Raw genomic sequence first — 12,450 nt, forward strand, 5'->3', positions numbered from 1 at the left:
CAACCCACTCCTATCCATCTGAGACTCCCCCTTCTGCCCCCCCCCCCACCATGGGAGTTCCCTTTCCATTCCCCAGATGGGAAAAACTGAGGTTCTAAGCAGCCCAGCCAGGAAACAGGGGAAGGGGCCTCCTGGCCCCTTGTGTAAGAGGGCTCACGCTGTCTGCCTTCACCTGAGGAAGTGTGAGCCATGCCCTCCAGCCCAAATGTTACTTTGCTCCTTTTGGACCGCGGTGGCTGCAGCCTGCGGTTCTGCTGGATTCCATATGTAGGAGCCTTTGGCTGGGGCCAGGGTTCTGGAAGGCAGAGAAGTCCTGGGTCTTCAAAACCTCTGTATCCATCCACAGTTGGGGGTGGGAGTGGCAAGCCGTAGGCTGCCAGGCAAGTCCCTCGGCCCAAGCCATGCCCGGGAGACTCGGGCTGCCCTGTACCCCTACTCCCCAGGGCCCTCCGCATTCCAGGGCGCTTCCTCCTCCTCTGCAGCTCGCTTTCCCCTTCTTTGTTCCACCACCCCCACCCCACCCCCGCCCCGCTCCCCGGGGCTTCCCCCGTTAGCGCTGCCACGGCCAAAACCAACACCGCTCCAACGACATCCCGCTGAGACCCGCCGGGCGGCGGCGGGCCCTGCCCCCTGGCCCGCTCAGGGGCCAAATCCTGGCTCGGCGTGGCGGCGACGGCGGCCCCGGCGCACGTGGCTACCCTTAGGGCAAGCACATGCGCACACCCCGGCGCATCGGCCCCGACGGGGCACCCGGGCGGGCGCAATCCCAGGTCCAAAGCCCCAGCGGACACTCGGCCGCGCGCACGCACTGCACGTAAGCACGCTCCTGCACAGGGGCTCAGACCCCGGTCGCCAGTGTGCCCTAGCCAGGCGCCCCCGACCGGGATCCCAGGCACCGCCAGCTTATACGCATACACGGGCCTCACGCCCCAATGGGACTGCTGGGAGCACACCCCTCCCATAAATAATACCCTTTCCCAACCTCAGATGGGGTCGCGGCGCGCGCGCGCGCGCGCGCACACACACACACACACACACACACAACACACACACCCATGCGCTCTTGCTTGCATCCTCACCGAGGTTCTGAGCGCTGGTACTGCCCTGCGTCCCCACGGGGGTCCCGGGCTTAGGTGAGCCTGCAGGAACTGCCGGTGCCCACGCACGTGGCTCCAGGCCCACGCGGGCACACACCTCCCCAGTCTGCACACGCGTGTATTTCACGTGAACGGCACACCTGCCAGGCCGCCCAGGGCACCTGGCTGCAAAACCGCATTCAGGTTTTGGGGGAGGGGACTGGGAATCGGAGGCCTAATTCCCACCGCCCCCATCTGTCTTAGAACACCCGCCTCCCCAAATGTCCTGGGGCGCAGGTGAGACGCCCCAGAACTGTTGCCCAGTGGCGCCCCTGCATGTGCTATATTTATATTGGAAATGTGTACCTTTATATACATTTCTTATATGTAAGAACCTCCCCCCATTCCCGCTCCACGTTTATACTTGGGTTTTACCATCCCTATTCGGCTTCTTCCCAAACCTGCAAAAAACCCCATTTCTCCAAGCAGGGACGTGGGGCGAGGCAGGAGCAGCCTCCCCCCTCCCCACTGTGGACGCCCCTCGTTCTTAAAGGCTAGGGACCCCCTTCCCACGAAAGGCCGAGCTACATCACCGAATCCCCAAGCCCTCCCCGAAACACAATCGCGGGGGTGGGTGCTGGTGGCCAGACATTGCTTTTTGGTGTGTTTGCTGTTGCTGCTTAAATTAATCCTGAGTGACGGCCTGCAATTCCTCTCCACAAAGAGGCCATTTAATGCCCCCCCCCCACTTCTCGGGCGAAACTTCCATTTGTCCCCCTGAGTCCAGCTTGGCAGCTCAGGCCGCGCGCTACCAGCCCTCCTGGACTTTCCCTCAGGTGCGCCCGGGGCTTGGAGGCGGGTTCCCTGTGAGCACCGTGGACCTCAGGAGCGAGTGTGGGTGGGTTTTGGAGGGATGGGAGATGTCTTAAAATAGAAGCGCCTCGCTGAACGGAGGTGGGGGGAGGGCGTCCCAAGACTCCCTAGACGGCCCCACTGCCCAACTAAAGCGCTCCGGATGCCCCCGCCCGCCGAAGAAAGATCAACTTCCGTGCCTTCTCCAGAGCGCCCCGAGGGGAGGATCCAGACCGTCCCCCACGTCGCCCTGAAGCCCCCCAGTCCGCGTGTGTTTGTGGAAATTCCGGCAGAGCCGTGCAGCGGGTGCCCGGTGCCCGTGTGCTAGCCCCAGCGTATGCCCCTCGCCAGGCTCCCGCCTCCTGCGACTCCTTTCATTGTCACCTCCCGGGTATTCTTTAAGTGCGTGACATTTCCCCGACCCGCTGCAATTGGCTCACTCTTGGCTTGGGGGGCAACATAGGTGGGTGAGGGTCGTGGCGAGGCCTCCCCTGGGCTCAGGCAAGGGGAGGGCTGGCTGTTTTCCACGCGCGGAACTTGGGTGCTGACTGTCGTTGTCACCTGCAACGCGCACCACAGGGTAGAAGGGGACAGCATAGCCCTCCAAGGTGCGGACGGCCGGGACCCGAGGGCGTTTGAGGGCCAGCGCTTAAAGTCGGGCGTGCGCGTGCGCCGAGGCGAAAAGGCGGGAAGTGGTGCGTTGAAGCCCCGGATGTGGAAAGCGCCTGTGGCACAAGGTTGTGTCGCTCGGCAGGCGGAACGGCTCCAGGCGTTGAATGAGGAGTGAGGACCACTGCCCCCGTGGGCAGGTGAGGGGAAACCGGGAATGGGTGTGAAGGAAAAGCGGCGACAGGCGAGGCCTAGGGCCGTTTGCGTTCGCAGCCAGAAGCACCAGAATGATGCCAACTAGACCCCGAGGGGGTCTGTGGCGGTCTTTCGGACCCCGCACTGCGCAGGCGCGGCTCCCTCTAGCCCCGTTGCGGCCCAACCCCTCCCCGCGACCCCGCAGAAAGTAACCCGGTGCGGGCGTCGAGGGCCGGCCTGGTTCGCGTTCTGGGACATTCGCCATTTGCAGCACCAGAGGCCTGCGCCAGAAGGGGCTCAAATGGCGGCGTTTTGGCCTCGAGGCGGGTTCGGTCCCTTCACCAGGCGTGCGACGTGAGGTTCCGGGCCGCCGTTTCCTCATTGTCCCTCCTCCTGTGCCATCTTGATACCCGACAGGGGATAACGAGAGGGCTTTGGGGAGAATGCGATGTTAATGATTCCTGTTCTTTGGTTGCTTGAGGGACTTTTTGAGCTTAACTGCCCCAGAATCTTGAGGGCAACTTTGGGGCGTCCTTACGGAGAGAATCCCTCGTACGCGTCTCAGCCTCCAGACCCCTAGCCTCGGAAGAGCCTCCCCATTTCTCCGCAAGTCGCCTCTTTTTTTGTGTGTGAATAAGGGCGGGGAAATTTACCAGGGGAGCATTTTGTGTGTTTCAAGGGTTGGCTGGGTTTGGGGGCGTTTGACCTCCAGCGAGCACAGGGAAGAAATGTGACTAAGTGTTAGAAAATGCGCTTTCCCTTTCCCTCTTTTCCGCCCTCAGGCCGCGGGAGTTGCGCAGCTTCTAAGAACCTTTATAAAAAATTTCCCCCTCAGATATCCTCTGATCGACACCGCCTTCCCTCGGCGCTGACTTCTTGAATTTGGGGCGCTAAGGCCTCTCCACCCATTGCTTCCAGCCATTTTGCAGCACTTCTGGGCAGGCCGGGGGAGAGGATGGAAAAGTGGAAAAAGAACGTGTGCGCCGAGTGGATCCGACTTAACCTGTTCGAGAGGGAAGCTAGTGTCCGGAAGGCGTCCCCCCCAGTCTACCCCCGGAGCTCGAGCAGCCCCCGGGCGTTCAGAGAAAGCACTCAGGGGCCTCCCGATCTGCCCCTCGGAAGCCAGTCATAAACCCGACTTCTCATCGCCCGAATTACTTAAGGGCGCTTTGATGGTGTTAGGTCCTTTTCCTTTTCCACGTGCGGATGACTCAGCCCGCTCCAGCTGCGACTGGGGAGGTGACCCGGGGCAGCGGTTGACACGGCGCTCGGCACCCTCGATGGGATGGGAGGCGCCCCATCCCAGTCGCATCCACTCCCCTCAGGCTCCCAGACCACATTTAGCTCCCCTTTTCCCCCCCCCCCTTTTATTTTTCAGGTCATCTTTTCCCTCTTCTTTAAAAAAATTATTTTAAAAATTGTAGGGAGTTTTTGTACTTTTTTTTTTTTTCTTAACGTGAGACAGAGGCTGTTTAATGGAAACAGGCATTTAAAAAAAGAGAAAGGAAGAAATACATGTCGGCTGTCCGTGGAGCTCGAGCCTCGCCTGCTTGGCGACTGAGCTTTTGGTCGCCGGTTCCCTGGTAGAACCGGCATGGGGCACCTGGGATCTCTGCCCGTGAAAAGGCGCTATAGAAATACGAGGAATTATTATGATTTTAATAAAATTGTGTCTCATTTAGGAGCGCGCTTCTGCACTGCCTCTGTCGTCGGAGCCCGGGTTTGCCACCGCAAAGTCTGTAATCAGAGAAAAATACCAGCTTTGTTGAGGGTTAGAATATATCATTGGCTAATGTGTGCGGTTTTTTTTTTTAATAATGCTAAGCATTGGAATAATTAAAGAGTGAGAAATAATTCGTCTCTCCTCTCCCCTCGGTATTGTCTTATTTAAGGGTGGAAAGCGCACTTTTAGGCAAAGCTAGTTAGTTTTAATGCGGGCTTTATTTCTCAATCGCCTTCCCTCCGCTCCGGTTTGATTCGCAAATCCCCAAACTGGCACAAGCCGGGAAACTTGCCGCGGCGGCCGTTCTTCTCCCGGAGTTGGAGGCTCGCTTTCCTTTTTTCCCCCCTCTTTCAGAGACAACCCTCTCTTCTTCCCTCCCCTGCCTCTGGGCCCTGACCCACTGCCTGGTTTTCGCTAGAGCGATTTAAAAAAGAAAGGAAGAAAGGAGCCGGGCTCTGGTACCCCCGTGCCAGCCGAGGGCGCGTTTCCCTGGCGGCCGGCTGGTGGGAGAGTCAAACCCGGTGGCTGGCGGGTGTGGGGTCTCAGATGCACAGTCTCGCCGCCTACCCTGCACGCCCCCCCGCCAAAAAAAAGGATCAAGTAATCCAGTATTTCTAAAGATTGAAGCCTCAGAGAGCTCAGATCCCTTGTCATATTTTAAATTAAGCCGAACAGTTCTTTCTTCCCAGCCTCATATGCAATAGGAAGAGAAAATTCGGTCCTCGAGAGCCTGCCCTGGCAGCCCCGTGCCCTTGGTAGGGGAGAGAGCTGTCTACTTGGGCTGGGGCTGGCATCCAGCCCCAGGATGGTGCCACTACCCACAGGGCCTAGATTTGGGGCAGGAGAGCAGGGTCCAGGGCCAGTGGTGGGCACAGCCTAGGGAGATGTAGGAACAGAAGAAGAAACATTTCATCAGGGCTGCAGAGGTTTGCTTCAGGCTGGTGGGAGGCTGAGCCACTGTCCTGGTCATTCCCCCAGGTGTGGGGTGGACGGGCTTGAAGGAAAAAGAGGCTTTGGTGGTGCTTGGGGAAGACGCAGCTCCTGTGAGAAAAGAAAGGGGAAAGAGGGCAAGAAATTGGGGGTAGGGGCTTGTGCCCCAGGCACCAGTGGCTGAGCAGTGGCTTCGCATTGCAAAGGGAGTTATTTATTTGCTTCAGGTGTTTTTAATTAAAAGGGTTCCTGTTTTATTTACCTTGTTATTCGGTGCTTAGACTTTTCAGCGATCCCTTGCATTTTTTTTTTTTTTTTACATAAGCAGAAACTTTTTTCTCCCCTTGGAAAGATATTGTGGGAGGTATTTTGCCTTCAGTGCTTTCTCTTTCCTGCTTTTTTTAAAATTTAATTTTAAAATTTTAAAGTAAATTTAGTGCGAGTGAAAGTGAGGGGGGAGCCAGCTGGGGCTGGAGCCAGGGAAAGAGGGAGGCAGATGCAGCAGAGTTGGGCCTCCCTTCCCGCGGCAGCTCCACCCCAGGACCCCCTCACTCTCTAGGCCCCCTTCTGCCACTGCTACTCCCTTCCTCTCCCTGCAAGGCTCTTTTGGACAGGGACGAGGGGAGCCTGTCCTGTTGCGTGCTCATTCACTCTTCAGGAACCCCTGCCTCTGCAGAGCCACTTTTCCCTCATGACCACCTAATATCAGGGCCCCCCAGTCCCTGCCTGCTTACTCCCGTCAGTCAGCTTTCAGCTCGGTGGGCCCAGTTTGTCTCCCACACTTGCCCTGCTTGTCCACTAACCCCGCTGCATAGTTGGTTGCCCTGTTGATGGGATCAGAGTTGGGCAAGCACAGAGAGAGACGGACAGACAGACAGAGGCGCAGAAACCCGTCTGCAGCAGTGAGGATTCAAGCGGCTTCTTTTCACTATGAATTTTTGTGGTCACATGAGTAGTGCACTTGGCTCTGTAACGTGCGTGTATACATAGGTGCTCAATTTTGAGGCTGCTGGTGCGGGCAGGAGCTATTTCTAAGGCATATGAATTATGAGGACTCTGTAGTTGAAACACTCAAGGCGCCTTGAGCAGTGCTGAAAATGTTCTATTTCTTAATCTGGGTGGAGGTACACAGGTGTGTTCACTTTGTGAAAATGTATCGAGTGGAAGACTTAGAACTGTGTGCCTTCTTTCTGTGTGCCACACTTCAGTTAAAAAGTTTATTTTTTAAAAAGGAAGGCACAGCCTCAAAAGTAAAGGCCGAGGGTTACAAAATAATAATAATCATTATTATTATTTAAATAAGAAAGTTCTCCAGCCTGCTTTGCTCAGGCCTCTCCACTAAGGAATGGTGGGAGGGCTTGTAAAAATTAGTGGGCTGATAAAAAACCTCTCAGGCATGTGGCCCATGAGGCTTCCTTCCTCCACATGTGCGGAGTGCCTGGAAACCACCTGCAGACTTAGGTTTAGCTGTAGGATTTTAACATCTCAGGACCAAAGGATAGAAATTGGTAAGGAAGAAGTTACATGCCAATTACATTTTGCTCTCAACATCTGGAAAGCAAAATTGCAGCTGTTCTCCCCCTCCCCATTACCACCTCTTCTTTTTTTTCTGCACACTTAAATTTTTTGTACTTGTGCCATTCGTACTTCGGTTTTCTGCACTGTTAAAACATTTTCACGGCTCTGACGAAATCAAATTGTTGGGTTTGGGCTTTTAAAAAAAATGTGTATGTATATGTATGTATCTTACAGTCTGACAGTATAATTTTTTGGAGCGATTTATTTGAACAGGCCCGCAATCAGTTGATAATCCCCTTCCTTTTCTTTCCCCTTCTTGGCCTTTCCAGCACCATTCAGGCCAGAAGCTTGAGGGAGAACGCTTGGCCGCTCTTGCCTCTGCTCCTTTGGGCAGGTACTGACAGCTTCGCCCTCCACGGCCCTTCTGCGGTGTTTTTGTTTTCCCTTCGCCCCCCAAAAATATTTGAACCAAAAAGCCTCTTTTTTTTTTTCCTCCACCCACAGCAAACTGAAAGGGCTAGTGAACCGTGATTCAACAGAGCGAGGGCGCCTCTTTTCTTCCTTAGCATTAATTAACTCAAGTTCGTTAGGACGTTGGGTCTGTCGCCCACAGTTTTCTCTTGTGTGTGCTGAATCGGGTCATAGAGGGAGACTTCCCATGCAAACAGTTTGTGTTGGAGCTGGAGGACACAGAGGGGGAGAGAGGGTAAGAAAGAAAGGGAGCCAGTGAGGGACGGATTGTGGCCGAGGGGTGGGCATGGTCCTAAGCTCTGGGCACCCTGGTGCCAGCCTCTGAAGGGGCTAGACACCGGGGGGATAAGGATTCTCGGGTTTCCTTGGCAATGATCCTGATAATAAAATAGTTGGGGAGAACAATACATTTTGAGGGATTGAAAAATGTCTTCCTTCCAACTCCTAAAACTGTACATTTGGGGGAAGCCGCTTGCTTGGACAGGGCCCATCCAGCTCCCCTGAGCCCTCGAGCAGTGAAAACCTCGGGCTCTTCCCATCCTGGCCACCGGCTCTCTGCCCCAGGCTCTGGGCACTGCCTGTTGCCACAGCAACTGCAAGAAAGAGGTTCTCTCTGGGTCTAGGGGAGTGCAGACCAGGCAGAGGGCACCCGGAGCTCAGAGAAACTCTCCTCTTGCCCTGGCCCTTCTCTCCTGTGGCAGGGGGAATAGACCTGGCAAAGCAAGGGGGTGTCAAAACATCCTGACGGAACTCTTGGAGCTCATGAAGAGGACTTGGGAAGGCCACAGGAATTGTCTCCAAAGTGCAGGGCGAGTGGTGGGGAGAGGGGAGAGGACCATCTTCCCTGGAGGATCCCCAAGCATTTTCTGGGGTCAGTAGTTGGCAGCCGGGCCTTGGGCGAGAGTTTTCAACATTTTGTTGTTTGCTCTGGCCTCCTCTCTTGCCCTCCAGATATTTTCTCAATGCGCTGGGCACAGACCTCATCTTCACCTGCTAGTCTCCCCTTACCATGCGTTTTGTCAGTTTTTCTTTAGAGAAAGTTGTGAAGTTGGCTTGTGGGGTTCTTCCTTCTTCCCGGACCCTTGACCACGATGGAGTGACACTTTCCAGACCGACCTGGTGGGTGAGGCTCAGGCTTTGCACTGCCCTTGCCCCTTGAAGCCCTTGACTGTCATCTGTCCTGTGCGTTGGTTCATTCTGACCTTCGGAGGGTCCCGTCCTCACAGAGCTCCCTGAATGGACGACCGGGCTCTGACTTTCCCGGCTTTTACTTCTATTTGGTGACACAAGAAAGTTTCAAGCAAAATAGTGAATTAAAGACTAGGGTTTTGTTTCCCATACTCTGTAGAGGATGAAAGTAAACAATTTCCAGTTGCACTAGAGAGAATAGATCGTCTTCCCCCAATACCTCTATTCCTGCCCGATTTTATTCAGTGCCAGGAGGGAGAGGGGAGATGTGCCTGGAGCAGGGTAGTGTTCGGAGCCAGAATGAGGCTGCCTGTTGGCCCGATCCCAGGCCACCGCTCCCGGTTTGTAGTCAGGAGGAGAAAAGGAAGGGAAGGGGGTGGGTGTTGGTTTATAGGAGTGTGCAGCCTGGTTCTGAGGCAGGCCTCATCCTAGACCCAGCAAGGGGTGCAGGGCAAATCCATTCAGCAAGCTGAGGATGCTAGAAAACCCCCGTCCGGTCCGCCATTCCTGGGCAGAGAAAAACAGGCCCAAGTCAGCCAAAAACCCGCTTTGTCCAAATTCTCCGAGCCTCCTCGCAATGTGCATATTCTGGTTTCCATGCTTGGCGGTTCCAGACTCTTGGATGATTTTACTGTGGCTGCAGAGCCCCTTCCTGCCTGCCCGCCCCCCCCCACCACCCAGAGAGGGGAGGCCCCACCCACCTCTCAGATAAGCAGCCGGCCCCTTCCTTTTGCTGCCTACGGGTTCTCTTTCCATTTCTGTCCGGGAGTCGGGCCATTGCTTCTTGTATCCCTTCTTCTTTGGGACAAGATGGAAGATCTCAGGGGTACGAAGTTGGCTTCTTTTCGGTTCAGGCCAACGCTGAATTATAAAATCCCGGGAATTGGACAGGCTAATCAGGGCTCTATTTGTGGCCTTTTAAAATTTCCTGCATCTTTTTTCACCCAGGCTGCAGATATGCAGTAGTAAAATGGATCCTGATATATCTGGTAATTCCTATGTAGGTTTTTGTCAGTTATTTGCACTGTGTACAGTTATCCAAATTAACACGGACATATATAAAACTAGCATGTGTCCAGGGTCTGAAAGAATAAATCTGAGCCTTAAAGCAAGCAGGATGTGGACAAATAGGATTTTTTTTTTTTTAAAGATAAAGTGACCTCCAAATAGTGGCCCTGTTTTTAAAGATATAACTTCTTGTGCTTCTAGATGTTTTACTATTGGCAGGTATAGGCCAGTTGCAAAACCTGTCTCGGGCTGGGAAAATTATTTTGTTTCCTTGAATATTTTTGAATACTGTGTATATGAGTGAGATTCTGTACACATTTCCCTGTTTTCCCTTAAATAATCCAGAAGGCCTCATTTCTTTTGTGGATTTTTGGAAAACGACACATTTAACTTTCTCAAGCTAGAAGCAGTCACTTTAGCTAGTTTTTCTTTTCTTTTCTTCCCCTTCTGCTTCTCTTTCTCATTCTTCTTCTTCTTCCCCCTGTCCTAGAGTCCTTATCTTTTCTCCTTGCTCATTTTCCCTTTTCAGCTGCGTCTTCTTTCCCTCCATCTCTGTCCTTCTCTCTCTTTGCAGTTTTGGGCCCAGCTTGTCTTGCTCTCTCAGGATTGGGCTTCCTTCTCTCCTTCTTTCCCCCTCCCCCTGTTCCTCCTCTTCCTACGGCCTGCTCATTCTTTTTCTTTTGGAGGCACATTTTTCCTAGTGATGGCTGAAACCAGCATGGGTATTTCAGAAATGTTTCAGTGAAAACTGTTGTTGTTTTAAAAAAAAAATCAAATTCTATATACGTGACAGTAATGAGAGAGGTCTTTCTCTCACAAAGGCAGAAAAATTCCTCTCCACAAACTACAAGCCCATGTGAATTTTAAAAGTCGAATCTCTGGCTTCTGGGATTTTTCTGTTAAATGAGGGAAAATACCTTTCCCCTCAAATTTCCCTGCTTTTCCTTAATTTTTCCTCTTTGTTGTCTTTTTCTTTTTTGCTCACTACTGTCACCAGCATCACTGGCTTCCTTACCCCTCCGTTTTTTCTCTCATTCCCTTTCTCCCCTCCCCTCTCCTTCTCCTCCAAGGCTTGCCTGTCCCCTTGCTCCCTCCATCCCCTGAGCCCTTACATTTTCAGGTGGCTCAGCCCTGGAGAAGCCTTGAATCCTCAGAGGTTTATTTTTTTTTGCCTTGGCTCTGATCGGGGTGCAGGGTGCAGAGTATCTGAGTTCCTAGCCAAGACCGAGACTGGGACAGGTAACCTTCCAACAGGAGCCTCTACTCTCTTAACAAAAGGGGGACAGTCCCCTTTTGTCTGGGGTTTCTGAGGGGCGTGTCCAGGACCGAAAGCCGCCATCAGTGGCATTCAGGAGGAGGGGGCTGTAGGGGTCGGGTTCGCCAAGTGTTTCTATTGGAACCTGAGCGATTCTTCTCTGTGTGCCCCACAGGAGGGAGAGAGACCCAGTCATTAGAAATACCCTGGCTGCTCACCCAGGCAGGCCTCCCCGCCCCGAGAGCCAGATGCCTCTGCGGGAGCAGGGTGAGGGGAGAGCGCTGCCTGGGAATCCTCTCAGCCCACCTTCAAGGTTACAGGCCACTGGCAGGTGAAGGACAATTGATGATTGTTCTCCTTCCCTGTTCCTCCCCTGGGAAGTGCCTGTTGCTCTTCCTGTTAAGGGAGAATTGAGGGGGTGCAGTGGGTCCCTGCGGCTCCATGGAGACACTCCATTGGTCCTCCTGGGCCACTTTTATGTGCAGTCTCTCCACCACTCCATCGACCTTTGACCTCTCCCTTCATCCAGGAGTGAATCATGGATCTTGTCCTGTTTCCCTAACTTACAAGTGGATCCTTGCATCCACCATCTCCCTTGCCACCTACCCAGTTGCACCACCGGATTCAGAATCGACCCATGTTTAGCACCCGGCATGGTGGTCTGTGAGATGGAACATGGTAGACTTCTCTAGGAGGCTCACGCTGGCCGTTTTCTGTTTGGTGTCTAATATTTAGTATGAATCAAAATACCAGAAAAACACACCCCCGTGCCAAATATAAACTCACTTGTAGTTTCTACCATCTCATCTTTATTACATTTTTTTGTTTGTTTCGTCTCATCTTTAGAAAGTAACATTGCTTCTCTCAAGGTGGAGAGAGACAGGGTTTGGTACCTTATGTTACTCAGCTAATATCCTTGACTAATTGGACCCAAGTTGGTTATTAACGTGATGTTAATTATTGAACACCACCCTAAGAGGCCTGTCTTGCAATGACACCTGCCTCTTGCTCTCTCGCCTCTAACTGTTTCTCTCGGCCAGTCAGGCCAGTCAGGGCCTGGACTGGGGTCCCAGGTGCTGAGCGGCACTGTTCCTGTTGTCTGGGTCCCGCGCCAGCCCAGGGCTGCATGTTTTGTTTGGGCACACCCCGGGCCCTCTTCCTCGAACCTTTCCGCTGAGCGTAAAGGCCACCGAGCACAGGGTTTCAGATGGGGAAGAAAGGGGCGAGAGTGAGCAGTGACCTTTCTGTTGCCAGCTGAGGGCTGAGCCCCACCTGGGGACGGGGCAGCTATAGGGACTGGGTTCTGAGTAGGATCAGTCTCTCCCTGCCTGTGTTCATGTCCTCCTCTGCTCTTCCATTTCTTTAATAACTGTCCCCTCCTTACTGCTTCTCAAAGGCCTAAAGCATGGCTGCTCAAGGGCCCCTACCGGAGAGGACCCAGTGGAGGCTTCCACACTCCTGGCTTCTCTCCCCCATGTTCACCTTTCCTGTCTGGGTGGAAGGTCCAGAGCAGGGGTTCCCCTGGGGAGCTCTTCCTGGTGACTCGGTTTCCCCAAGGTTGTCTCACGTTTCCTGATAGAGCTCTTTCCTGCTTTCTTGTTTCCTTTATTAGCTCTCTTCCTTTC

The 12,450-nt window shown here is 53.7% G+C and overlaps 1 protein-coding gene across 1 annotated transcript in view; it reads left to right on the forward strand.

Annotated features, from left to right (window-relative positions):
* NFIX (nuclear factor I X) overlaps nucleotides 1-12,450 on the forward strand; it is a 98,189-nt gene that overhangs the window by 12,324 nt on the left and 73,415 nt on the right. The window lies entirely within an intron of this gene.

Source organism: Pseudorca crassidens, chromosome 3, assembly GCF_039906515.1.
Source record: "Pseudorca crassidens isolate mPseCra1 chromosome 3, mPseCra1.hap1, whole genome shotgun sequence".
NCBI lineage: Eukaryota > Metazoa > Chordata > Mammalia > Artiodactyla > Delphinidae > Pseudorca > Pseudorca crassidens.